This window comes from Nematostella vectensis, chromosome 11, assembly GCF_932526225.1.
Source record: "Nematostella vectensis chromosome 11, jaNemVect1.1, whole genome shotgun sequence".
In the NCBI taxonomy this organism is placed as follows: Eukaryota; Metazoa; Cnidaria; class Anthozoa; order Actiniaria; family Edwardsiidae; genus Nematostella; species Nematostella vectensis.
This window is the reverse complement of record NC_064044.1, coordinates 14,936,710-14,958,950: the sequence shown is the minus strand read 5'-3', so window position 1 is coordinate 14,958,950 and position 22,241 is coordinate 14,936,710. Positions and strand designations below refer to the sequence as shown.

General features: G+C 38.6%; 29 non-coding genes across 29 annotated transcripts; all 29 read left to right on the top strand.

Moving 5' to 3' along the window:
• The first annotated feature begins 271 nt into the window (after nucleotides 1-271).
• On the top strand, nucleotides 272-373 carry Trnaf-gaa. The gene has a single exon. It is a non-coding gene; the product is annotated as a tRNA-Phe (tRNA).
• A 456-nt stretch (nucleotides 374-829) lies between these two features.
• Nucleotides 830-931, top strand: Trnaf-gaa. The gene has a single exon. It is a non-coding gene; the product is annotated as a tRNA-Phe (tRNA).
• Nucleotides 932-1,109: 178 nt separating this feature from the next.
• Trnae-uuc lies at nucleotides 1,110-1,181 on the top strand. The gene has a single exon. It is a non-coding gene; the product is annotated as a tRNA-Glu (tRNA).
• A 182-nt stretch (nucleotides 1,182-1,363) lies between these two features.
• Trnaf-gaa lies at nucleotides 1,364-1,465 on the top strand. Its single transcript has one exon. It is a non-coding gene; the product is annotated as a tRNA-Phe (tRNA).
• A 2,339-nt stretch (nucleotides 1,466-3,804) lies between these two features.
• Trnae-uuc lies at nucleotides 3,805-3,876 on the top strand. The gene has a single exon. It is a non-coding gene; the product is annotated as a tRNA-Glu (tRNA).
• A 386-nt stretch (nucleotides 3,877-4,262) lies between these two features.
• Trnae-uuc lies at nucleotides 4,263-4,334 on the top strand. Its single transcript has one exon. It is a non-coding gene; the product is annotated as a tRNA-Glu (tRNA).
• A 718-nt stretch (nucleotides 4,335-5,052) lies between these two features.
• On the top strand, nucleotides 5,053-5,154 carry Trnaf-gaa. Its single transcript has one exon. It is a non-coding gene; the product is annotated as a tRNA-Phe (tRNA).
• Nucleotides 5,155-5,609: 455 nt separating this feature from the next.
• On the top strand, nucleotides 5,610-5,711 carry Trnaf-gaa. The gene has a single exon. It is a non-coding gene; the product is annotated as a tRNA-Phe (tRNA).
• Nucleotides 5,712-5,889: 178 nt separating this feature from the next.
• Nucleotides 5,890-5,961, top strand: Trnae-uuc. The gene has a single exon. It is a non-coding gene; the product is annotated as a tRNA-Glu (tRNA).
• Nucleotides 5,962-6,677: 716 nt separating this feature from the next.
• Nucleotides 6,678-6,779, top strand: Trnav-gac. The gene has a single exon. It is a non-coding gene; the product is annotated as a tRNA-Val (tRNA).
• Nucleotides 6,780-6,957: 178 nt separating this feature from the next.
• Trnae-uuc lies at nucleotides 6,958-7,029 on the top strand. The gene has a single exon. It is a non-coding gene; the product is annotated as a tRNA-Glu (tRNA).
• Nucleotides 7,030-7,211: 182 nt separating this feature from the next.
• Nucleotides 7,212-7,313, top strand: Trnaf-gaa. The gene has a single exon. It is a non-coding gene; the product is annotated as a tRNA-Phe (tRNA).
• Nucleotides 7,314-7,493: 180 nt separating this feature from the next.
• Trnae-uuc lies at nucleotides 7,494-7,565 on the top strand. Its single transcript has one exon. It is a non-coding gene; the product is annotated as a tRNA-Glu (tRNA).
• Nucleotides 7,566-8,282: 717 nt separating this feature from the next.
• On the top strand, nucleotides 8,283-8,384 carry Trnaf-gaa. Its single transcript has one exon. It is a non-coding gene; the product is annotated as a tRNA-Phe (tRNA).
• Nucleotides 8,385-10,745: 2,361 nt separating this feature from the next.
• On the top strand, nucleotides 10,746-10,817 carry Trnae-uuc. The gene has a single exon. It is a non-coding gene; the product is annotated as a tRNA-Glu (tRNA).
• A 386-nt stretch (nucleotides 10,818-11,203) lies between these two features.
• Nucleotides 11,204-11,275, top strand: Trnae-uuc. The gene has a single exon. It is a non-coding gene; the product is annotated as a tRNA-Glu (tRNA).
• A 718-nt stretch (nucleotides 11,276-11,993) lies between these two features.
• Trnaf-aaa lies at nucleotides 11,994-12,095 on the top strand. Its single transcript has one exon. It is a non-coding gene; the product is annotated as a tRNA-Phe (tRNA).
• A 992-nt stretch (nucleotides 12,096-13,087) lies between these two features.
• On the top strand, nucleotides 13,088-13,189 carry Trnaf-gaa. The gene has a single exon. It is a non-coding gene; the product is annotated as a tRNA-Phe (tRNA).
• Nucleotides 13,190-14,461: 1,272 nt separating this feature from the next.
• On the top strand, nucleotides 14,462-14,533 carry Trnae-uuc. The gene has a single exon. It is a non-coding gene; the product is annotated as a tRNA-Glu (tRNA).
• A 386-nt stretch (nucleotides 14,534-14,919) lies between these two features.
• Trnae-uuc lies at nucleotides 14,920-14,991 on the top strand. Its single transcript has one exon. It is a non-coding gene; the product is annotated as a tRNA-Glu (tRNA).
• Nucleotides 14,992-15,709: 718 nt separating this feature from the next.
• Trnaf-gaa lies at nucleotides 15,710-15,811 on the top strand. Its single transcript has one exon. It is a non-coding gene; the product is annotated as a tRNA-Phe (tRNA).
• Nucleotides 15,812-15,989: 178 nt separating this feature from the next.
• On the top strand, nucleotides 15,990-16,061 carry Trnae-uuc. The gene has a single exon. It is a non-coding gene; the product is annotated as a tRNA-Glu (tRNA).
• Nucleotides 16,062-16,548: 487 nt separating this feature from the next.
• On the top strand, nucleotides 16,549-16,620 carry Trnae-uuc. Its single transcript has one exon. It is a non-coding gene; the product is annotated as a tRNA-Glu (tRNA).
• Nucleotides 16,621-17,338: 718 nt separating this feature from the next.
• Nucleotides 17,339-17,440, top strand: Trnaf-gaa. Its single transcript has one exon. It is a non-coding gene; the product is annotated as a tRNA-Phe (tRNA).
• A 178-nt stretch (nucleotides 17,441-17,618) lies between these two features.
• Trnae-uuc lies at nucleotides 17,619-17,690 on the top strand. The gene has a single exon. It is a non-coding gene; the product is annotated as a tRNA-Glu (tRNA).
• Nucleotides 17,691-18,177: 487 nt separating this feature from the next.
• On the top strand, nucleotides 18,178-18,249 carry Trnae-uuc. Its single transcript has one exon. It is a non-coding gene; the product is annotated as a tRNA-Glu (tRNA).
• Nucleotides 18,250-20,869: 2,620 nt separating this feature from the next.
• Nucleotides 20,870-20,941, top strand: Trnae-uuc. Its single transcript has one exon. It is a non-coding gene; the product is annotated as a tRNA-Glu (tRNA).
• Nucleotides 20,942-21,047: 106 nt separating this feature from the next.
• Nucleotides 21,048-21,149, top strand: Trnaf-gaa. Its single transcript has one exon. It is a non-coding gene; the product is annotated as a tRNA-Phe (tRNA).
• Nucleotides 21,150-21,580: 431 nt separating this feature from the next.
• Nucleotides 21,581-21,682, top strand: Trnaf-gaa. Its single transcript has one exon. It is a non-coding gene; the product is annotated as a tRNA-Phe (tRNA).
• The last annotated feature ends 559 nt before the right edge of the window (nucleotides 21,683-22,241 follow it).

Here is a 22,241-nt window from a genome sequence, read left to right as displayed (position 1 = left end):
CTAAGGTGAGCAGATATCCCATATGGTCTAGCGGTTAGGATTTCTGGTTTTTACCCAGACTGCCCGGGTTCGACTCCCGGTATGGAAAAAAATACATTTTTTTAAATCTAGAAGGTCTTACTTTTATAATTAGATAAAGTTTTGATTTTTGCGCAAAAACAATGGCAAAGAAGAGCAGTCCTTCTTTGTTTGCCATTTTGCGCACTTTTTTTTTTTTCATTCAAAATTCATCATATTTAAGCCCGAGCAGACTAAGTCTGGACATGAACGTGCCGAAATAGCTCAGTTGGGAGAGCGTCAGACTGAAGATCTGAAGGTCCTTGGTGCAATCCGGAGAGTTTGTAGGAACTCTGAACAATCCCGGGTTTCGGCATTTCTTTAAACCATTTTTGTTGACTGTAGATTTTCACAGTCAAGACACGGCAGACATGTTTGTAAAGTATGGCACAAATATAAGCTTAAGAAATTTATGGAGAAAACATCACCGTATCATGATACTATTCTTTGCGCTGTTAATAAGCAAGAAAACATTTTCTACGTTGAGCAGATATCCCATATGGTATAGCGGTTAGGATTTCTGGTTTTCACCCAGACTGCCAGGGTTCGACTCCCGGTACGGGAAAATCTCTTTTATTTTAATCTAGAAGTTCTTACCGATTTAATTAGATAAAGTTTCGACTATGGCGCAAAAACAAAGTTTTGAATATTGCGCAAAAAACAATGGCGAGGAAGAGCAGTCTTTTTTTGGTTGCCATTTTGGCACTTTTTATTTTTTCATTCAAAATTCATCATATTTAAGCCCGAGCAGACTAAGTGTGGACATGAACGTGCCGAAATAGCTCAGTTGGGAGAGCGTGAGACTGAAGATCTGAAGGTCCCTGGTTCAATCCGGAGAGTTTGTAGGAACTCTGAAAACTCCCGGGTTTCGGCATTTTTTTAAACCATTTTTGTTAACTGGTGCTCTTTCACAGTCAAGACACGGCAGACATGTTTGTAAAGTATGGCACATATATGAGCTTAATAAATTTATGGAGAAAACATCATCGTATCATGATACTATTCTTCGCGCTGTTAATAAGCAAGAAAAGATTTCCTAAGTTGAGCAGATATCCCATATGGTCTAGCGGTTAGGATTTCTGGTTTTCACCCAGACGGCCCGGGTTCTACTCCCGGTATGGGAAAAATGCATTTTTTTTAATCTAGAAGGTCTTACTTTTATAATTAGAAAAAGTTTTGATTATTGCGCAAAAACAATGACGAAGAAGAGCAGTCCTTCTTTGTTTGACATTTTGCGCACTTTTTAGTTTTTCATACAAAATTCATCATATTTAAGCCCGAGCAGACGAAGTCTGGACGTGAACTTGCCGAAATAGCTCAGTTGGGAGAGCGTCAGACTGAAGATCTGAAGGTCCCTGGTTCAATCCGGAGAGTTTGTAGGAACTCTGAACATTCCCGGGTTTCGGCATTTTTTAAACCATTTTTGTTGACTGTAGCTCTTTCACAGTCAAGACACGGCAGACATGTTTGTAAAGAATGGCACAAATATGAGCTTGATAAATTTATGGAAAAACATCATCGTATCATAATACTATTCTTCGCAATGTATTTAATCAAGAAAACATTTCCTAAGGTGAGCAGATATATATCCCATATGGTCTACCGGTTAGGATTTCCGGTTTTCACCCAGACGGCCCGGGTTCGACTCCCGGTATGGGAAAAACGCATTTTTTTAAATCTAGAAGGTCTTACTTATATAATTAGATAAAGTTTTGATTATTGCGCAAAAACAATGGCGAGGAAGAGCAGTCCTTCTTTGTTTGACATTTTGCGCACTTTTTAGTTTTTCATACAAAATTCATCATATTTAAGCCCGAGCAGACGAAGTCTGGACATGAACGTGCCGGAATAGCTCAGTTGGTAGAGCGTCCGACTGAAGATCTGAAGTTCCCTGGTTCAATCCGGAGAGTTTGTAGGAACTCTGAAAAATCCCGAGTTTAGGAATTTCTTTAAACCATTTTTGCTGACTGGAGCTCTTTCACAGTCAAGACACGGCAGACATGTTTGTAAAGAATGGCACAAATATGAGCTTGATAAATTTATGGAGAAAACATCATTGTATCATAATACTATTCTTCGCGCTGTATTTAATCAAGAAAACATTTCCTAAGGTGAGCAGATATCCCATATGGTCTAGCGGTTAGGATTTCTGGTTTTCACCCAGACTGCCAGGGGTCGACTCCCGGTATGGGAAAAAATGCATTTTTTTAAATCTAGAAGTACTTACTTTTATAATTAGATAAAGTTTTGATTATTGCGCAAAAACAATGGCGAGGAAGAGCAGTCCTTCTTTGTTTGACATTTTGCGCACTTTTTATTTTTTCATACAAAATTCATCATATTTAAGCCCGAGCAGACTAAGTCTGGACATGAACGTGCCGAAAAAGCGCAGTAGGGAGAGCGTCAGACTGAAGATCTGAAGGTCTGTGGTTCAATCCGGAGAGTTTGTAGGAACTCTGAAAAATCTTGGGTTTCGGCATATTTTTAAACCATTTTTGTTGACTAGAGCTCTTTGACAGTCAAGACACGGCAGACATGTTTTTAAAGTATGGCACAAATATGAGCTTGATAAATTTATGGAGAAAACCTCATCGTATCATGATACTATTTTTTGCGCTGTTAATAAGCAAGAAATGATTTCCTAAGTTGAGCAGATATCCCATATGGTCTAGCGGTTAGGATTTCTGGTTTTCACCCAGACTGCCAGAGTTTGACTCCCGGTAAGGAAAATCTCTTTTATTTAAATCTAGAAGTTCTTACCTATTTAATTAGAAAAAGTTTCGACTATTGCGCAAAAACAACGTTTTGATTATTGCGCAAAAAATGTCGAGAAAGAGCAGTCCTTCTTTGGTTGCCATTTTGGCACTTTTTATTTTTTCATTCAAAATTCATCATATTTAAGCCCGAGCAGACTAAGTCTGGACATGAACGTGCCGAAAAAGCGCAGTTGGGAGAGCGTCAGACTGAAGATCTGAAGGTCCGTGGTTCAATCCGGAGAGTTTGTAGGAACTCTGAACATCCCCGTTTTTCGGCATTTCTTTAAACCATTTTTGTTGACTGTAGCTCTTTCACAGTCAAGACACGGCAGGCATGTTTGTAAAGAATCGTACAAATATGAGCTTGATAAATTTATGGAGAAAACATCATCGTATCTTAATACTATTCTTCGCGCTGTATTTAATCAAGAAAACATTTCCTAAGGTGAGCAGATATCCCATATGGTCTAGCGGTTAGGATTTCTGGTTTTCACCCAGACTGCCAGGGTTCTACTATCGGTATGGGAAAAAATGCATTTTTTTAAATCTAGAAGTTCTTACTTTTATAATTAGATAAAGTTTTGATTATTGCGAAAAAACAATGGCGAGGAAGAGCAGTCCTTCTTTGGTTGCCATTTTGCGCACTTTTTATTTTTTCATACAAAATTCATCATATTTACGCCCGAGCAGACTAATGCTGAACATGAACGTGCCGAAAAAACTCAGTTGAGAGAGCGTCAGACTAAAGATCTGAAGGTCCCTGGTTCAACCCGGAGAGTTTGTAGGAACTCTGAAAAATCGCGGGTTTTGGCATTTTTTTAAACCATTTTTGTTAACTGGAGCTCTTTCACTGTCAAGACACGGCTTACATGTTTGTAAAGTATGGCACAAATATGAGTTTGATGAATTTATGGAGAAAACATCATCGTATCATGATACTATTCTTCGCGCTGTTAATAAGAAAGAAAACAATACCTAAGGTAAACAGATATCCCATATGGTCTAGCGGTTAGGATTTCTGGTTTTCACCCAGACTGCCCGGGTTCGACTCCCGGTATGGGAAAAATGCATTTTTTTAAATCTAGAAGGTCTGACTTTTATAAAAAAAATTTTCTCATTCAAAATTCATCATATTTAAGCCCGAGCAGACTAAGTCTGGACATGAACGTGTTGAAATAGCTCAGTTGGGATAGCGTCAGACTGAAGATCTGAAGGTCACTGGTTCAATCTGGAGAGTTTGTAGGAACTCTGAAAAATCCCGGGTTTCGGGATTTTTTTAAACCATTTTTGTTAACTGGAGCTCTTTCACAGTCAAGACACGGCAGACATGTTTGTAAAGAATGGCACAAATATGAGCTTGATAAATTTATGGAGAAAACATCATCGTATCATAATACTATTCTTCGCGCTGTATTTAATCAAGAAAACATTTCCTGAAGTGAACAGATATCCCATATGGTCTAGCGGTTAGGATTTCTGGTTTTCACCCAGACGGCCCGGGTTCGACTCCCGGTATGGGAAAAATGCATTTTTTTAAATCTAGAAGGTCTTATTTTTATAATTAGATAAAGTTTAGATTATTGCGCAAAAACAATGGCGAGGAAGAGCAGTCCTTCTTTGGTAGCCATTTTGCGCACTTATTAGTTTTTTGATACAAAATTCATCATATTTAAGCCCGAGCAGACTAAGGCTGAACATGAACGTGCCGAAATAGCGCAGTTGGGAGAGCTTCAGACTGAAGATCTGAAGGTCCCTGGTTCAATCCGGAGAGTTTGTAGGAACTCTGAAAAATCACGGGTTTAGGCGTTTTTTTAAACCATTTTTGCTGACTGGAGCTCTTTCACAGTCAAGACACGGCAGACATGTTTGTAAAGAATGGTACAAATATGAGCTTGATAAATTTATGGAGAAAACATCATCGTATCATAATACTATTCTTCGCGCTGTATTTAATCAAGAAAACATTTCCTAAGGTGAGCAGATATCCCATATGGTCTAGCGGTTAGGATTTCTGCTTTTCACCCAGACTGCCAGGGATCGACTCCCGGTATGGGAAAAAATGCATTTTTTTAAATCTAGAAGGTCTTACTTTTATAATTAGATAAAGTTTTGATTATTGCGCAAAAACAATGGCAAAGAAGAGCAGTCCTTCTTTGTTAGCCATTTTGCGCACTTTTTATTTTTTCATTCAAAATTCATCATATTAAAACCCGAGCAGACTAAGTCTGGACATGAACGTGCCGAAATAGCTCAGTTGGGAGAGCGTCAGACTGAAGATCTGAAGGTCCCTGGTTCAATCCGGAGAGTTTGTAGGAACTCTGAACATTCCCGGGTTTCGGCATTTCTTTAAACCATTTTTGTTGACTGTAGATTTTCACAGTCAAGACACGGCAGACATGTTTGTAAAGTATGGCACAAATATGAGCTTAATAAATTTATGGAGAAAACATCACCGTATCATGATACTATTCTTCGCGCTGTTAATAAGCAAGAAAACATTTCCTAAGTTGAGCAGATATCCCATATGGTCTAGCGGTTAGGATTTCTGGTTTTCACCCAGACTGCCAGGGTTCGACTCCCGGTACGGAAAAATTTCTTTTATTTTAATCTAGAAGTTCTTACCGATTTAATTAGATAAAGTTTCGACTATTGCGCAAAAACAAAGTTTTGAATATTGCGCAAAAACAATTGCGAGGAAGAGCAGTCCTTCTTTGGTTGCCATTTTGGCACTTTTTATTTTTTCATACAAAATTCATCATATTTAAGAACGAGCAGACTAAGTCTGGACATGAACGTGCCGAAATATCTCAGTTGGGAGAGCGTCAGACTGAAGATCTAAAGGTCCCTGGTTCAATCCGGAGAGTTTGTAGGAACTCTGAACATTCCCGGGTTTCGGCATTTCTTTAAACCATTTTTGTTGACTGTAGCTCTTTCACAGTCAAGACACGGCACACATGTTTGTAAAGAATGGTACAAATATGAGCTTGATAAATTTATGGAGAAAACATCATCGTATCATAATACTATTCTTCGCGCTGTATTTAATCAAGAAAACATTTCCTAAGGTGAGCAGGTATCCCATATGGTCTAGCGGTTAGGATTTCTGGTTTTCACCCAGACGGCACGGGTTCGACTCCCGGTATGGGAAAAATGCATTTTTTTAAATCTAGAAGGTCTTACTTTTATAATTAGATAAAGTTTTGATTATTGCGCAAAAACAATGGCGAAGAAGAGCAGTCCTTCTTTGTTTGACATTTTGCGCACTTTTTATTTTTTCATTCAAAATTCATCATATTTAAGCCCGAGCAGACTAAGTCTGGACATGAACGTGCCGAAATAGCTCAGTTGGGAGAGCGTCAGACTGAAGATCTGAAGGTCCCTGGTTCAATCCGGAGAGTTTGTAGGAACTCTGAAAAATACCGGGTTTCAGCATTTTTTAAACCATTTTTGTTAACTGGAGCTCTTTCACAGTCAAGACACGGCAGACATGTTTGTAAAGAATGGTACAAATATGAGCTTGATAAATTTATAGAGAAAACATCATCGTATCATAATACTATTCTTCGAGCTGTATTTAATCAAGAAAACATTTCCTAAGGTGAGCAGATATCCCATATGGTCTAGCGGTTAGGATATCTGGTTGTCACTCAGAAGGACCGGGTGCGACTCCCGGTATGGGAAAAAATACATTTTTTTAAATCTAGAAGGTCTTACTTTTATAATTAGATAAAGTTTTGATTATTGCGCAAAAACAATGGCGAAGAAAAGCAGTCCTTCTTTGGTTGCCATTTTGCGCACTTTTTATTTTTTTACTCAAAATTCATCATATTTAAGCCCGAGCAGACTAAGTCTGGACATGAACGTGCCGAAATAGCTCAGTTGGGAGAGCGTCAAACTGACGATCTGAAGGTCCCTGGTTCAATCCGGAGAGTTTGTAGGAACTCTGAAAACTCCCGGGTTTCGGCATTTTTTTAAACCATTTTTGTTAACTGGTGCTCTTTCACAGTCAAGACACGGCAGACATGTTTGTAAAGTATGGCACATATATGAGCTTAATAAATTTATGGAGAAAACATCATCGTATCATGATACTATTCTTCGCGCTGTTAATAAGCAAGAAAAGATTTCCTAAGTTGAGCAGATATCCCATATGGTCTAGCGGTTAGGATTTCTGGTTTTCACCCAGACGGCCCGGGTTCTACTCCCGGTATGGGAAAAATGCATTTTTTTTAATCTAGAAGGTCTTACTTTTATAATTAGAAAAAGTTTTGATTATTGCGCAAAAACAATGACGAAGAAGAGCAGTCCTTCTTTGTTTGACATTTTGCGCACTTTTTAGTTTTTCATACAAAATTCATCATATTTAAGCCCGAGCAGACGAAGTCTGGACGTGAACTTGCCGAAATAGCTCAGTTGGGAGAGCGTCAGACTGAAGATCTGAAGGTCCCTGGTTCAATCCGGAGAGTTTGTAGGAACTCTGAACATTCCCGGGTTTCGGCATTTTTTAAACCATTTTTGTTGACTGTAGCTCTTTCACAGTCAAGACACGGCAGACATGTTTGTAAAGAATGGCACAAATATGAGCTTGATAAATTTATGGAAAAACATCATCGTATCATAATACTATTCTTCGCAATGTATTTAATCAAGAAAACATTTCCTAAGGTGAGCAGATATATATCCCATATGGTCTACCGGTTAGGATTTCTGGTTTTCACCCAGACGTCCCGGGTTCGACTCCCGGTATGGGAAAAACGCATTTTTTTAAATCTAGAAGGTCTTACTTATATAATTAGATAAAGTTTTGATTATTGCGCAAAAACAATGGCGAGGAAGAGCAGTCCTTCTTTGTTTGACATTTTGCGCACTTTTTAGTTTTTCATACAAAATTCATCATATTTAAGCCCGAGCAGACGAAGTCTGGACATGAACGTGCCGGAATAGCTCAGTTGGGAGAGCGTCCGACTGAAGATCTGAAGTTTCCTGGTTCAATCCGGAGAGTTTGTAGGAACTCTGAAAAATCCCGGGTTTAGGAATTTCTTTAAACCATTTTTGCTGACTGGAGCTCTTTCACAGTAAAGACACGGCAGACATGTTTGTAAAGAATGGTACAAATATGAGCTTGATAAATTTATGGAGAAAACATCATCGTATCATAATACTATTCTTCGCGCTGTATTTAATCAAGAAAACATTTCCTAAGGTGAGCAGATATCCCATATGGTCTAGCGGTTAGGATTTCTGCTTTTCACCCAGACTGCCAGGGATCGACTCCCGGTATGGGAAAAAATGCATTTTTTTAAATCTAGAAGTTCTTACTTTTATGATTAGATAAAGTTTTGATTATTGTGCAAAAACAATGGCGAGGAAGAGCAGTCCTTCTTTGGTAGCCATTTTGCGCACTTTTTATTTTTTCATACAAAATTCATCATATTTAAGCCCGAGCAGACTAAGTCTGGACATAAACGTGCCGAAATAGCTCAGTTGGGAGAGCGTCAGACTGAATATCTTAGGGTCCCTGGTTCAATCCGGAGAGTTTGTAGCAACTCTGAAAAATCCCGGGTTCCGGCATTTTTTTAAACCATTTTTGTTAACTGAAGCTCTTTCACTGTCAAGACACGGCAGACATGTTTGTAAAGAATGGCACAAATATGAGCTTGATAAATTTATGGAGAAAACATCATCGTATCATAATACTATTCTTCGCGCTGTATTTAATCAAGAAAACATTTCCTAAGGTGAGCAGGTAACCCATATGGTCTAGCGGTTAGAATTTCTGGTTTTCACCCAGACGGCCCGGGTTCGACTCCCGGTATGGCAAAATCTCTTTTATTTTAATCTAGAAGTTCTTACCGATTTAATTAGATAAAGTCTCGACTATTTCGCAAAAACAAAGTTTTGATTATTGCGCAAAAACAATGGCGAGGAAGAGCAGTCCTTCTTTGGTTGCCATTTTGGCACTTTTTAATTTTTTCATTCAAAATTCATCATATTTAAGCCCGAGCAGACTAAGTCTGGACATGAACGTGCCGAAAAAGCGCAGTAGGGAGAGCATCAGACTGAAGATCTGAAGGTCCGTGGTTCAATCCGGAGAGTTTGTAGGAACTCTGAACATCCCCGTTTTTCGGCATTTCTTTAAACCATTTTTGTTGACTGTAGCTCTTTCACAGTCAAGACACGGCAGGCATGTTTGTAAAGAATCGTACAAATATGAGCTTGATAAATTTATGGAGAAAACATCATCGTATCTTAATACTATTCTTCGCGCTGTATTTAATCAAGAAAACATTTCCTAAGGTGAGCAGATATCCCATATGGTCTAGCGGTTAGGATTTCTTGTTTTCACCCAGACTGCCAGGGGTCGACTCCCGGTATGGGAAAAAATGCATTTTTTTAAATCTAGAAGTACTTACTTTTATAATTAGATAAAGTTTTGATTATTGCGCAAAAACAATGGCAAGGAAGAGCAGTCCTTCTTTGTTTGACATTTGCGCACTTTTTATTTTTTCATACAAAATTCATCATATTCAAGCCCGAGCAGAATAAGTCTGGACATAAACGTGCCGAAAAAGCGCAGTAGGGAGAGCGTCAGACTGAAGATCTGAAGGTCCGTGGTTCAATCCGGAGAGTTTGTAGGAACTCTGAAAAATCCCGGGTTTTGGCATATTTTTAAACCATTTTTGTTGACTGGAGCTCTTTGACAGTCAAGACACGGCAGACATGTTTTTAAAGTATGGCACAAATATGAGCTTGATAAATTTATGGAGAAAACCTCATCGTATCATGATACTATTTTTTGCGCTGTTAATAAGCAAGAAATGATTTCCTAAGTTGAGCAGATATCCCATATGGTCTAGCGGTTAGGATTTCTGGTTTTCACCCAGACTGCCAGAGTTTGATTCCCGGTAAGGAAAATCTCTTTTATTTAAATCTAGAAGTTCTTACCTATTTAATTAGAAAAAGTTTCGACTATTGCGCACAAACAACGTTTTGATTATTGCGCAAAAAATGTCGAGGAAGAGCAGTCCTTCTTTGGTTGCCATTTTGGCACTTTTTATTTTTTCATTCAAAATTCATCATATTTAAGCCCGAGCAGACTAAGTCTGGACATGAACGTGCCGAAAAAGCGCAGTTGGGAGAGCGTCAGACTGAAGATCTGAAGGTCCGTGGTTCAATCCGGAGAGTTTGTAGGAACTCTGAACATCCCCGTTTTTCGGCATTTCTTTAAACCATTTTTGTTGACTGTAGCTCTTTCACAGTCAAGACACGGCAGGCATGTTTGTAAAGAATCGTACAAATATGAGCTTGATAAATTTATGGAGAAAACATCATCGTATCTTAATACTATACTTCGCGCTGTATTTAATCAAGAAAACATTTCCTAAGGTGAGCAGATATCCCATATGGTCTAGCGGTTAGGATTTCTGGTTTTCACCCAGACTGCCAGGGTTCTACTACCGGTATGGGAAAAAATGCATTTTTTTAAATCTAGAAGTTCTTACTTTTATAATTAGATAAAGTTTTGATTATTGCGAAAAAACAATGGCGAGGAAGAGCAGTCCTTCTTTGGTTGCCATTTTGCGCACTTTTTATTTTTTCATACAAAATTCATCATATTTACGCCCGAGCAGACTAATGCTGAACATGAACGTGCCGAAAAAACTCAGTTGAGAGAGCGTCAGACTGAAGATCTGAAGGTCCCTGGTTCAACCCGGAGAGTTTGTAGGAACTCTGAAAAATCGCGGGTTTTGGAATTTTTTTAAACCATTTTTGTTAACTGGAGCTCTTTCACTGTCAAGACACGGCTTACATGTTTGTAAAGTATGGCACAAATATGAGTTTGATGAATTTATTGAGAAAACATCATCGTATCATGATACTATTCTTCGCGCTGTTAATAAGAAAGAAAACAATACCTAAGGTGAACAGATATCCCATATGGTCTAGCGGTTAGGATTTCTGGTTTTCACCCAGACTGCCCGGGTTCGACTCCCGGTATGGGAAAAATGCATTTTTTTAAATCTAGAAGGTCTGACTTTTATAAAAAAAATTTTCTCATTCAAAATTCATCATATTTAAGCCCGAGCAGACTAAGTCTGGACATGAACGTGTTGAAATAGCTCAGTTGGGATAGCGTCAGACTGAAGATCTGAAGGTCACTGGTTCAATCTGGAGAGTTTGTAGGAACTCTGAAAAATCCCGGGTTTCGGGATTTTTTTAAACCATTTTTGTTAACTGGAGCTCTTTCACAGTCAAGACACGGCAGACATGTTTGTAAAGAATGGCACAAATATGAGCTTGATAAATTTATGGAGAATACTTCATCGTATCATAATACTATTCTTCGCGCTGTATTTAATCAAGAAAACATTTCCTGAAGTGAACAGATATCCCATATGGTCTAGCGGTTAGGATTTCTGGTTTTCACCCAGACGTCCCGGGTTCGACTCCCGGTATGGGAAAAATGCATTTTTTTAAATCTAGAAGGTCTTATTTTTATAATTAGATAAAGTTTAGATTATTGCGCAAAAACAATGGCGAGGAAGAGCAGTCCTTCTTTGGTAGCCATTTTGCGCACTTATTAGTTTTTTCATACAAAATTCATCATATTTAAGCCCGAGCAGACTAAGGCTGAACATGAACGTGCCGAAATAGCGCAGTTGGGAGAGCTTCAGACTGAAGATCTGAAGGTCCCTGGTTCAATCCGGAGAGTTTGTAGGAACTCTGAAAAATCCCGGGTTTAGGCGTTTTTTTAAACCATTTTTGCTGACTGGAGCTCTTTCACAGTCAAGACACGGCAGACATGTTTGTAAAGAATGGTACAAATATGAGCTTGATAAATTTATGGAGAAAACATCATCGTATCATAATACTATTCTTCGCGCTGTATTTAATCAAGAAAACATTTCCTAAGGTGAGCAGATATCCCATATGGTCTAGCGGTTAGGATTTCTGCTTTTCACCCAGACTGCCAGGGATCGACTCCCGGTATGGGAAAAAATGCATTTTTTTAAATCTAGAAGTTCTTACTTTTATGATTAGATAAAGTTTTGATTATTGTGCAAAAACAATGGCGAGGAAGAGCAGTCCTTCTTTGGTAGCCATTTTGCGCACTTTTTATTTTTTCATACAAAATTCATCATATTTAAGCCCGAGCAGACTAAGTCTGGACATAAACGTGCCGAAATAGCTCAGTTGGGAGAGCGTCAGACTAAATATCTTAGGGTCCCTGGTTCAATCCGGAGAGTTTGTAGCAACTCTGAAAAATCCCGGGTTCCGGCATTTTTTTAAACCATTTTTGTTAACTGAAGCTCTTTCACTGTCAAGACACGGCAGACATGTTTGTAAAGAATGGCACAAATATGAGCTTGATAAATTTATGGAGAAAACATCATCGTATCATAATACTATTCTTCGCGCTGTATTTAATCAAGAAAACATTTCCTAAGGTGAGCAGGTAACCCATATGGTCTAGCGGTTAGAATTTCTGGTTTTCACCCAGACGGCCCGGGTTCGACTCCCGGTATGGCAAAATCTCTTTTATTTTAATCTAGAAGTTCTTACCGATTTAATTAGATAAAGTCTCGACTATTTCGCAAAAACAAAGTTTTGATTATTGCGCAAAAACAATGGCGAGGAAGAGCAGTCCTTCTTTGGTTGCCATTTTGGCACTTTTTAATTTTTTCATTCAAAATTCATCATATTTAAGCCCGAGCAGACTAAGTCTGGACATGAACGTGCCGAAAAAGCGCAGTAGGGAGAGCATCAGACTGAAGATCTGAAGGTCCGTGGTTCAATCCGGAGAGTTTGTAGGAACTCTGAACATCCCCGTTTTTCGGCATTTCTTTAAACCATTTTTGTTGACTGTAGCTCTTTCACAGTCAAGACACGGCAGGCATGTTTGTAAAGAATCGTACAAATATGAGCTTGATAAATTTATGGAGAAAACATCATCGTATCTTAATACTATTCTTCGCGCTGTATTTAATCAAGAAAACATTTCCTAAGGTGAGCAGATATCCCATATGGTCTAGCGGTTAGGATTTCTTGTTTTCACCCAGACTGCCAGGGTTCTACTACCGGTATGGGAAAAAATGCATTTTTTTAAATCTAGAAGTTCTTACTTTTATGATTAGATAAAGTTTTGATTATTGTGCAAAAACAATGGCGAGGAAGAGCAGTCCTTCTTTGGTAGCCATTTTGCGCACTTTTTATTTTTTCATACAAAATTCATCATATTTAAGCCCGAGCAGACTAAGTCTGGACATAAACGTGCCGAAATAGCTCAGTTGGGAGAGCGTCAGACTGAATATCTTAGGGTCCCTGGTTCAATCCGGAGAGTTTGTAGCAACTCTGAAAAATCCCGGGTTCCGGCATTTTTTTAAACCATTTTTGTTAACTGAAGCTCTTTCACTGTCAAGACACGGCAGACATGTTTGTAAAGAATGGCACAAATATGAGCTTGATAAATTTATGGAGAAAACATCATCGTATCATAATACTATTCTTCGCGCTGTATTTAATCAAGAAAACATTTCCTAAGGTGAGCAGGTAACCCATATGGTCTAGCGGTTAGAATTTCTGGTTTTCACCCAGACGGCCCGGGTTCGACTCCCGGTATGGCAAAATCTCTTTTATTTTAATCTAGAAGTTCTTACCGATTTAATTAGATAAAGTCTCGACTATTTCGCAAAAACAAAGTTTTGATTATTGCGCAAAAACAATGGCGAGGAAGAGCAGTCCTTCTTTGGTTGCCATTTTGGCACTTTTTAATTTTTTCATTCAAAATTCATCATATTTAAGCCCGAGCAGACTAAGTCTGGACATGAACGTGCCGAAAAAGCGCAGTAGGGAGAGCATCAGACTGAAGATCTGAAGGTCCGTGGTTCAATCCGGAGAGTTTGTAGGAACTCTGAACATCCCCGTTTTTCGGCATTTCTTTAAACCATTTTTGTTGACTGTAGCTCTTTCACAGTCAAGACACGGCAGGCATGTTTGTAAAGAATCGTACAAATATGAGCTTGATAAATTTATGGAGAAAACATCATCGTATCTTAATACTATTCTTCGCGCTGTATTTAATCAAGAAAACATTTCCTAAGGTGAGCAGATATCCCATATGGTCTAGCGGTTAGGATTTCTTGTTTTCACCCAGACTGCCAGGGTTCTACTACCGGTATGGGAAAAAATGCATTTTTTTAAATCTAGAAGTTCTTACTTTTATAATTAGATAAAGTTTTGATTATTGCGAAAAAACAATGGCGAGGAAGAGCAGTCCTTCTTTGGTTGCCATTTTGCGCACTTTTTATATTTTCATACAAAATTCATCATATTTACGCCCGAGCAGACTAATGCTGAACATGAACGTGCCGAAAAAACTCAGTTGAGAGAGCGTCAGACTGAAGATCTGAAGGTCCCTGGTTCAACCCGGAGAGTTTGTAGGAACTTTAAAAAATCGCGGGTTTTGGCATTTTTTTAAACCATTTTTGTTAACTGGAGCTCTTTCACTGTCAAGACACGGCTTACATGTTTGTAAAGTATGGCACAAATATGAGTTTGATGAATTTATGGAGAAAACATCATCGTATCATGATACTATTCTTCGCGCTGTTAATAAGAAAGAAAACAATACCTAAGGTGAACAGATATCCCATATGGTCTAGCGGTTAGGATTTCTGGTTTTCACCCAGACTGCCCGGGCTCGACTCCCGGTATGGGAAAAATGCATTTTTTTAAATCTAGAAGGTCTGACTTTTATAAAAAAAATTTTCTCATTCAAAATTCATCATATTTAAGCCCGAGCAGACTAAGTCTGGACATGAACGTGTTGAAATAGCTCAGTTGGGATAGCGTCAGACTGAAGATCTGAAGGTCACTGGTTCAATCTGGAGAGTTTGTAGGAACTCTGAAAAATCCCGGGTTTCGGGATTTTTTTAAACCATTTTTGTTAACTGGAGCTCTTTCACAGTCAAGACACGGCAGACATGTTTGTAAAGAATGGCACAAATATGAGCTTGATAAATTTATGGAGAAAACATCATCGTATCATAATACTATTCTTCGCGCTGTATTTAATCAAGAAAACATTTCCTGAAGTGAACAGATATCCCATATGGTCTAGCGGTTAGGATTTCTGGTTTTCACCCAGACGGCCCGGGTTCGACTCCCGGTATGGGAAAAATGCATTTTTTTAAATCTAGAAGGTCTTATTTTTATAATTAGATAAAGTTTAGATTATTGCGCAAAAACAATGGCGAGGAAGAGCAGTCCTTCTTTGGTAGCCATTTTGCGCACTTTTTAGTTTTTTCATACAAAATTCATCATATTTAAGCCCGAGCAGACTAAGGCTGAACATGAACGTGCCGAAATAGCGCAGTTGGGAGAGCTTCAGACTGAAGATCTGAAGGTCCCTGGTTCAATCCGGAGAGTTTGTAGGAACTCTGAAAACTCCCGGGTTTAGGCGTTTTTTTAAACCATTTTTGCTGACTGGAGCTCTTTCACAGTCAAGACACGGCAGACATGTTTGTAAAGAATGGTACAAATATGAGCTTGATAAATTTATGGAGAAAACATCATCGTATCATAATACTATTCTTCGCGCTGTATTTAATCAAGAAAACATTTCCTAAGGTGAGCAGATATCCCATATGGTCTAGCGGTTAGGATTTCTGCTTTTCACCCAGACTGCCAGGGATCGACTCCCGGTATGGGAAAAAATGCATTTTTTTAAATCTAGAAGTTCTCACTTTTATGATTAGAAAAAGTTTTGATTATTGATCAAAAACAATGGCGAGGAAGAGCAGTCCTTCTTTGGTAGCCATTTTGCGCACTTTTTATTTTTTCATACAAAATTCATCATATTTAAGCCCGAGCAGACTAAGTCTGGACATAAACGTGCCGAAATAGCTCAGTTGGGAGAGCGTCAGACTGAATATCTTAGGGTCCCTGGTTCAATCCGGAGAGTTTGTAGCAACTCTGAAAAATCCCGGGTTCCGGCATTTTTTTAAACCATTTTTGTTAACTGAAGCTCTTTCACTGTCAAGACACGGCAGACATGTTTGTAAAGAATAGCACAAATATGAGCTTGATAAATTTATGGAGAAAACATCATCGTATCATAAAACTATTCTTCGCGCTGTATTTAATCAAGAAAACATTTCCTAAGGTGAGCAGGTAACCCATATGGTCTAGCGGTTAGAATTTCTGGTTTTCACCCAGACGGCCCGGGTTCGACTCCCGGTATGGGAAAATCTCTTTTATTTTAATCTAGAAGTTCTTACCGATTTAATTAGATAAAGTCTCGACTATTCCGCAAAAACAAAGTTTTGATTATTGCGCAAAAACAATGGCGAGGAAGAGCAGTCCTTCTTTGGTTGCCATTTTGGCACTTTTTAATTTTTTCATTCAAAATTCATCATATTTAAGCCCGAGCAGACTAAGTCTGGACATGAACGTGTTGAAATAGCTCAGTTGGGATAGCGTCAGACTGAAGATCTGAAGGTCACTGGTTCAATCTGGAGAGTTTGTAGGAACTCTGAAAAATCCCGGGTTTCGGGATTTTTTTAAACCATTTTTGTTAACTGGAGCTCTTTCACAGTCAAGACACGGCAGACATGTTTGTAAAGAATGGCACAAATATGAGCTTGATAAATTTATGGAGAAAACATCATCGTATCATAATACTATTCTTCGCGCTGTATTTAATCAAGAAAACATTTCCTGAAGTGAACAGATATCCCATATGGTCTAGCGGTTAGGATTTCTGGTTTTCACCCAGACGGCCCGGGTTCGACTCCCGGTATGGGAAAAATGCATTTTTTTAAATCTAGAAGGTCTTATTTTTATAATTAGATAAAGTTTAGATTATTGCGCAAAAACAATGGCGAGGAAGAGCAGTCCTTCTTTGGTAGCCATTTTGCGCACTTTTTAGTTTTTTCATACAAAATTCATCATATTTAAGCCCGAGCAGACTAAGGCTGAACATGAACGTGCCGAAATAGCGCAGTTGGGAGAGCTTCAGACTGAAGATCTGAAGGTCCCTGGTTCAATCCGGAGAGTTTGTAGGAACTCTGAAAACTCCCGGGTTTAGGCGTTTTTTTAAACCATTTTTGCTGACTGGAGCTCTTTCACAGTCAAGACACGGCAGACATGTTTGTAAAGAATGGTACAAATATGAGCTTGATAAATTTATGGAGAAAACATCATCGTATCATAATACTATTCTTCGCGCTGTATTTAATCAAGAAAACATTTCCTAAGGTGAGCAGATATCCCATATGGTCTAGCGGTTAGGATTTCTGCTTTTCACCCAGACTGCCAGGGATCGACTCCCGGTATGGGAAAAAATGCATTTTTTTAAATCTAGAAGTTCTCACTTTTATGATTAGAAAAAGTTTTGATTATTGATCAAAAACAATGGCGAGGAAGAGCAGTCCTTCTTTGGTAGCCATTTTGCGCACTTTTTATTTTTTCATACAAAATTCATCATATTTAAGCCCGAGCAGACTAAGTCTGGACATAAACGTGCCGAAATAGCTCAGTTGGGAGAGCGTCAGACTGAATATCTTAGGGTCCCTGGTTCAATCCGGAGAGTTTGTAGCAACTCTGAAAAATCCCGGGTTCCGGCATTTTTTTAAACCATTTTTGTTAACTGAAGCTCTTTCACTGTCAAGACACGGCAGACATGTTTGTAAAGAATGGCACAAATATGAGCTTGATAAATTTATGGAGAAAACATCATCGTATCATAAAACTATTCTTCGCGCTGTATTTAATCAAGAAAACATTTCCTAAGGTGAGCAGGTAACCCATATGGTCTAGCGGTTAGAATTTCTGGTTTTCACCCAGACGGCCCGGGTTCGACTCCCGGTATGGGAAAATCTCTTTTATTTTAATCTAGAAGTTCTTACCGATTTAATTAGATAAAGTCTCGACTATTCCGCAAAAACAAAGTTTTGATTATTGCGCAAAAACAATGGCGAGGAAGAGCAGTCCTTCTTTGGTTGCCATTTTGGCACTTTTTAATTTTTTCATTCAAAATTCATCATATTTAAGCCCGAGCAGACTAAGTCTGGACATGAACGTGTTGAAATAGCTCAGTTGGGATAGCGTCAGACTGAAGATCTGAAGGTCCCTGGTTCAATCTGGAGAGTTTGTAGGAACTCTGAAAAATCCAGTGTTCCGGGATTTTTTTAAACCATTTTTGTTAACTGGAGCTCTTTCACAGTCAAGACACGGCAGACATGTTTGTAAAGAATGGCACAAATATGAGCTTGATAAATTTATGGAGAAAACATCATCGTATCATAATACTATTCTTCGCGCTGTATTTAATCAAGAAAACATTTCCTAAAGTGAACAGATATCCCATATGGTCTAGCGGTTAGGATTTCTGGTTTTCACCCAGACGGCCCGGGTTCGACTCCGGGTATGGGAAAAATGCATTTTTTTAAATCTAGAAGGTCTTATTTTTATAATTAGATAAAGTTTAGATTATTGCGCAAAAACAATGGCGAGGAAGAGCAGTCCTTCTTTGGTTGCCATTTTGGTATTTTTTTTTTTATTCAAAATTCATCATATTTAAGCCCGAGCAGACTAAGTCTTGACATGAACTTGTCGAAATAGCTCAGTTGGGATGGCGTCAGACTGAAGATCTGAAGGTCCCTGGTTCAATCCAGAGAGTTTGTGGGAACTCTGAAAAATCCCGGGTTTCGGCATTTCTTTAAACCATTTTTGTTGACTGGAGCTCTTTCACAGTCAAGACACTGTAGACATGTTTGTAAAGAATGGCACAAATATGAGCTTGATAAATTTATGGAGAAAACATCATCGTATCATGATACTATTCTTCGCGCAGTATTTAATCAAGAAAACATTTCCTAAGGTGAGCAGGTATCCCATATGGTCTAGCGGTTAAAATTTCTGGTTTTCACCAAGACTGCCCGGGTTCAACTCCCGGTATGGAAAAAATGCATTTTTTTTAATCTAGAAGGTCTTACTTTTATAATTAGATAAAGTTTTGATTATTGCGCAAAAACAATGGCGAGGAAGAGCAGTCCTTCTTTGGTTGCCATTTTGCGCACTTTTTAGTTTTTTCATACAAAATTCATCATATTTAAGCCCAAGCAGACTAAGTTTGGACATGAACGTGCCGAAATATCGCAGTTGGGAGAGCTTCAGACTGAAGATCTGAAGGTCCCTGGTTCAATCCGGAGAGTTTGTAGGAACTCTGAAAAATCCCGGGTTTAGGAATTTCTTTAAAACATTTTTGCTGACTGGAGCTCTTTCACAGTCAAGACACGGCAGACATGTTTGTAAAGAATGGCACAAATATGAGCTTGATAAATTTATGGAGAAAACATCATTGTATCATAATACTATTCTTCGCGCTGTATTTAATCAAGAAAACATTTCCTAAGGTGAGCAGATATCCCATATGGTCTAGCGGTTAGGATTTCTGGTTTTCACCCAGACTGCCAGGGGTCGACTCCCGGTATGGGAAAAAATGCATTTTTTTAAATCTAGAAGTACTTACTTTTATAATTAGATAAAGTTTTGATTATTGCGCAAAAACAATGGCGAGGAAGAGCAGTCCTTCTTTGTTTGACATTTTGCGCACTTTTTATTTTTTCATACAAAATTCATCATATTTAAGCCCGAGCAGACTAAGTCTGGACATGAACGTGCCGAAAAAGCGCAGTAGGGAGAGCGTCAGACTGAAGATCTGAAGGTCCGTGGTTCAATCCGGAGAGTTTGTAGGAACTCTGAAAAATCCCGGGTTTCGGCATATTTTTAAACCATTTTTGTTGACTGGAGCTCTTTGACAGTCAAGACACGGCAGACATGTTTTTAAAGTATGGCACAAATATGAGCTTGATAAATTTATGGAGAAAACCTCATCGTATCATGATACTATTTTTTGCGCTGTTAATAAGCAAGAAATGATTTCCTAAGTTGAGCAGATATCCCATATGGTCTAGAGGTTAGGATTTCTGGTTTTCACCCAGACTGCCAGAGTTCGACTCCCGGTACGGAAAATCTCTTTTATTTAAATCTAGAAGTTCTTACCGATTTAATTAGATAAAGTTTCGACTATTGCGCAAAAGCAAAGTTTTGAATATTGCGCAAAAACAATTGCGAGGAAGTGCAGTCCTTCTTTGGTTGCCATTTTGGCACTTTTTATTTTTTCATTCAAAATTTATCATATTTAAGCCCGAGCAGACTAAGTCTGGACATGAACGTGCCGAAGAAGCGCAGTAGGGAGAGCGTCAGACTGAAGATCTGAAGGTCCCTGGTTCAATCTGGAGAGTTTGTAGGAACTCTGAAAAATCCCGGGTTTCGGGATTTCTTTAAACCATTTTTGTTGACTGTAGCTCTTTCACAGTCAAGACACGGCATACATGTTTGTAAAGAATCGTACAAATATAAGCTTGATAAATTTATGGAGAAAACATCATCGTATCTTAATACTATTCTTCGCGCTGTATTTAATCAAGAAAACATTTCCTAAGGTGAGCAGATATCCCATATGGTCTAGCGGTTAGGATTTCTGGTTTTCACCCAGACTGCCAGGGTTCTACTACCGGTATGGAAAAAAATGCATTATTTTAAATCTAGAAGTTCTTACTTTTATAATTAGATAAAGTTTTGATTATTGCGAAAAAACAATGGCGAGGAAGAGCAGTCCTTCTTTGGTTGCCATTTTGCGCACTTTTTATTTTTTCATACAAAATTCATCATATTTACGCCCGAGCAGACTAATGCTGAACATGAACGTGCCGAAAAAACTCAGTTGAGAGAGCGTCAGACTGAAGATCTGAAGGTCCCTGGTTCAACCCGGAGAGTTTGTAGGAACTCTGAAAAATCGCGGGTTTCGGCATTTTTTTAAACCATTTTTGTTAACTGGAGCTCTTTCACTGTCAAGACACGGCTTACATGTTTGTAAAGTATGGCACAAATATGAGTTTGATGAATTTATGGAGAAAACATCATCGTATCATGATACTATTATTCGCGCTGTTAATAAGAAAGAAAACAATACCTAAGGTGAACAGATATCCCATATGGTCTAGCGGTTAGGATTTCTGGTTTTCACCCAGACTGCCCGGGTTCGACTCCCGGTATGGGAAAAATGCATTTTTTTAAATATAGAAGGTCTGACTTTTATAAAAAAAATTTTCTCATTCAAAATTCATCATATTTAAGCCCGAGCAGACTAAGTCTGGACATGAACGTGCAGAAATAGCTCAGTTGGGAGAGCGTCAGACTGAAGATCTGAAGGTCCCTGGTTCAATCCGGAGAGTTTGTAGTTACTCTGAAAAATCCCGGGTTTCGGCATTTTTTTAAACCATTTTTGTTAACTGGAGCTCTTTTACAGTCAAGACACGGCAGACATGTTTGTAAAGAATGGCACAATATGAGCTTGATAAATTTATGGAGAAAACATCATCGTATCATAATACCATTCTTTGCGCTGTATTTAATCAAGAAAACATTTCCTAAGGTGAGCAGATATCCCATATGGACTAGCGGTTAGGATTTCTGGTTTTCACCCAGACGGCACGGGTTTGACTCCCGGTATGGGAAAAATGCATTTTTTTAAATCTAGAAGGTCTTACTTTTATAATTAGATAAAGTTTTGATTATTGCGCAAAAACAATGGCGAAGAAGAGCAGTCCTTCTTTGTTTGACATTTTGCGCACTTTGTATTTTTTCATACAAAATTCATCATATTTAAGCCCGAGCAGACGAAGTCTGGACATGAACGTTCCGAAATAGCTCAGTTGGGAGAGCGTCAGACTGAAGATCTGAAGGTCCCTGGTTCAATCCGGAGAGTTTGTAGAAACTCTGAAAAATCCCGGGTTTCGGCATTTTTTAAACCATTTTTGTTAACTGGAGCTCTTTCACAGTCAAGACACGGCAGACATGTTTGTAAAGAATGGTACAAATATGTGCATGATAAATTTATGGAGAAAACATCATCGTATCATAATACCATTCTTCGCGCTGTATTTAATCAAGAAAACATTTCCTAAGGTGAGCAGATATCCCATATGGACTAGCGGTTAGGGTTTCTGGTTTTCACCCAGACGGCACGGGTTCGACTCCCGGTATGGGAAAAATGCATTTTTTTAAATCTAGAAGGTCTTACTTTTATAATTAGATAAAGTTTTGATTATTGCGCAAAAACAATGGCGAGGAAGAGCAGTCCTTCTTTGTTTGACATTTTGCGCACTTTTTATTTTTTCATACAAAATTCATCATATTTAAGCCCGAGCAGACAAAGTCTGGACATGAACGTGACGAAATAGCTCAGTTGGGAGAGCGTCAGACTGAAGATCTGAAGGTCCCTGCTTCAATCCGGAGAGTTTGTAGGAACTCTGAAAAAAACCTTGTTTCGGAATTTTTCAAACCATTTTTGTTAACTGG